This window comes from Triticum urartu, unplaced genomic scaffold (assembly GCF_056163025.1).
Source record: "Triticum urartu cultivar PI428250 unplaced genomic scaffold, HENAU_Tu73 scaffold2, whole genome shotgun sequence".
NCBI classification, from domain to species: domain Eukaryota; kingdom Viridiplantae; phylum Streptophyta; class Magnoliopsida; order Poales; family Poaceae; genus Triticum; species Triticum urartu.
The window spans coordinates 5,640,135-5,643,485 of NW_028260368.1; the positions used below are offsets into that span (position 1 = coordinate 5,640,135).

The window sequence follows — 3,351 nt, forward strand, 5'->3', positions numbered from 1 at the left end:
TTTCTATGCTCTGATTTCTGAGGCCTTATTTAGCTTGGGTACCCCTTTAAATTGAATTTCTATTTTCAAAAATGGGGTTTACCAAATTTTTAATGACTCTGAGGTTCAACCCAATCCATCTTTTCTTTCTTTTTCCTTCCGATACTAAAAAAAGATTGAAAAGGATCAAATTTTGTCATATCACGAAGAAATCTATCCCTCCCATAGCAATAACTAGAATTAAAAAAAAGGGAATGACAAAGCATCTGGGAATAAACGATTAATTTCTATCAATAAACCTGCTAAAGCACCAAACCATAGAGTACTTAGCACGGGTGCTACAGAGAGATATGTTTTTATATCCCGCATTGAAAATCCTCCTTCCTTGTTGGAATACATATATGATCATAAACTCTTGCCCAAGATTGTTATGCTATATATAAAATGAACCATATCGACGAAATTTTCCTATCCCTAAAAAAGAAAAAGATGACCCCTTCTTCCTATATATTACCAAGGAAAAGTAATCCTTCTTTTATAGGCGAAATTATATTGGATTTTATATGTATATAATTCCTTAATTATATGAGACCAAAAAGAAGAAATGACACGAGGGTTCTATATATAGATAGAGAAAGAAAGAAGAAGAAAATTATGATGTGGAAAAGAAGACAGGAATTGTGTACAATGGCATTGTACAACAATTTAATTTGGAAAAGGGATGTAGCGCAGCTTGGTAGCGCGTTTGTTTTGGGTACAAAATGTCACAGGTTCAAATCCTGTCATCCCTACCTATTACTTCTTTCTTCTTTATAGGCAGTAGCGACGAGATCAATTAAAGTAAAGTGGGTATAACTTGAATTTGTGGAGACTATACGTACGTGAGATACATTAGGAATAGAAAAAGATTTTCTTTTTGAATGAATGAAAGCGCTCTTAGTTCAGTTCGGTAGAACGCGGGTCTCCAAAACCCGATGTCGTAGGTTCAAATCCTACAGAGCGTGATTCCATCTATTTTATGTCGAAGCAGAGTAAAATAACTTAACAAAATTGAATTGTAACTCCAATTTCAATTTGACCTCCTCTCTGGTCTGGAGGAGGTCAATCAAAAAAAAAAAATGACTCAATCAAAGATCCAACTGATCCCCACGCCTGTATTGCAAATACGCAGTCACGAATAATCCCGCTAAAGTAATAGGAATTAGGCCTAAGACGATTCCAAATAGAAAAACTTCAATCATTTCGATTTGTTCGAGGGGATAAAAAAAGAGGTACGATCTATCCCTAAATAGTACTCTAAATTATCCACGAATCTCAATGACCAAGAAAAGAATTCCTAATTAGTCTGGAAAAGAGTCGTAGAATGCCAGGAATCCCAAAGAAAGATTTTTCTTTTCTGAATTATAATTATTCAGTCAATTCAAATAAGGCGTATCTTGTTCAAGCCAATAAATAGAGCTGGGGTTATAGTTAAAGCAGCCAGTAGAAAACCAAAATAACTAGTTAAAGTAAGCATGAAAGAGTTAAATTCCATTTATTTTTTTTTACTACACTACATATGTTGGTAAAGCATTTACCTAAGTTATGGAAAATTCATAATTCATCAGTTATTTTAGATAATACTAAAAAACAAGATAGAGTAAGATACAGAAGTGTAAAAGAAAGTGGATTCATCAGATGATACATGAGTCCCTAATTCCGAATCAAGAGATTTGTTGTGGAATTTGTCAATTGAGTAAAGTAATAATATTAAGAACTAGATCATCTAACCCCATTGAATGAAAAAAAGAAATTCAATTTTCAGGGAAATTTTTGAATAAGAGATAAATAAACAATTGAATTTGAAAAAAAAAACTTCTTTCTATTTTGGATAATTTCTTTTTCAATAGGACCCTCTTTTTGGAGTGAACGATCGAATATTCCCCTATTCCTTCTTATTTTAACTGATTGTATTCCATATGGAATAAGAGGAGAACAAAAGCATTCCACGACCTGCCAAGGGGCTGTTAAAAAAAAAAAAAAAAGAAAGCTCTTCCTTGAATTTACTTTATTTTTATTCCTTTTTCGAACTCCAACCAAAGTAGATTCGAAGACGAGTCACTTCAATTATCCTTTTAAGTTCTATTCTATCTTCTGTCTTTCCCTATTTCATCTCGTAAAGTTCCGCGCTCGCAGTTTGGTCAAGAAAGTTAGACCTAATCCAACAAACAATACAAGGATGAATTACGAATTATGAAAGGATAGATTTCACATATACTTGTCCTTGTATTGTGTCAGTATGAGAATATCCTTCCTAAATTATTTATCCAAACCTATTGATCATTAACTTAGATTTTCCCAAGATTTTGGCTGCTATTCCGAATTACTCTATTATTCCGAAGCCAATGAAAAGTAAGTAGAACCTACAAAAATGGGGTTTTCTATTGATGCCTTGAATAACATATAGCTTACCTATAGACAAAAAAAAAATAAAAAAGTAATTATGTTTCGGAACCAGGCAAAACCAGATTGCTGTGCCATAGGAAGGATAGCTATACTAATTCGGTATACTCAAAATACACCTTTGGTACAAAATTGACAATCTCACAAGGATGAAATATCAGTAATTTTCTATTTACTGGTCGATCCCATCTTTTACGGAATCAATTCCTTTTTTGAATGTACAAAAATTTTGGGAGTTCAGCATGTCTGGAAGCACGGGAGAACGTTCTTTTGCTGATATTATTACCAGTATTCGATACTGGGTTATTCATAGCATTACTATACCTTCCCTATTCATTGCGGGTTGGTTATTTGTCAGTACGGGTTTAGCTTATGACGTGTTTGGAAGTCCTAGGCCAAACGAGTATTTCACGGAAAGCCGACAAGGAATTCCGTTAATAACCGACCGTTTTGATTCTTTAGAACAACTCGATGAATTTAGTAGATCCTTTTAGGAGGCCCTCAATGACCATAGATCGAACCTATCCTATTTTTACAGTGCGATGGCTGGCTATTCACGGACTAGCTGTACCTACTGTTTTTTTCTTGGGATCAATATCAGCAATGCAGTTCATCCAACGATAAAACAAATTCCAACTATAGAACTATGACACAATCAAACCCGAATGAACAAAATGTTGAATTGAATCGTACCAGTCTATACTGGGGTTTATTACTCATTTTTGTACTTGCTGTTTTATTTTCCAATTACTTCTTCAATTGAGAGAAAGAAAGAGACTAATAAGAATTCTCTTATCCCATTTGGAAGGATACCATCCTTATAACTACCCATGACTGTTTTTGTCTCTAGCATGACCAATTGATAAAATGTGGAGGAAAGTAGGGGAAATGGCCGATACTACTGGAAGAATTCCTCTTTGGCTGATAGGT

At 34.1% G+C, this 3,351-nt stretch overlaps 2 non-coding genes across 2 annotated transcripts; both read left to right on the plus strand.

Annotated features, from left to right (window-relative positions):
* Positions 1-696: 696 nt before the first annotated feature.
* Positions 697-770, plus strand: TRNAP-UGG (transfer RNA proline (anticodon UGG)). Its single transcript has one exon. It is a non-coding gene; the product is annotated as a tRNA-Pro (tRNA).
* A 139-nt stretch (positions 771-909) lies between these two features.
* On the plus strand, positions 910-983 carry TRNAW-CCA (transfer RNA tryptophan (anticodon CCA)). The gene has a single exon. It is a non-coding gene; the product is annotated as a tRNA-Trp (tRNA).
* Positions 984-3,351: the final 2,368 nt, after the last annotated feature.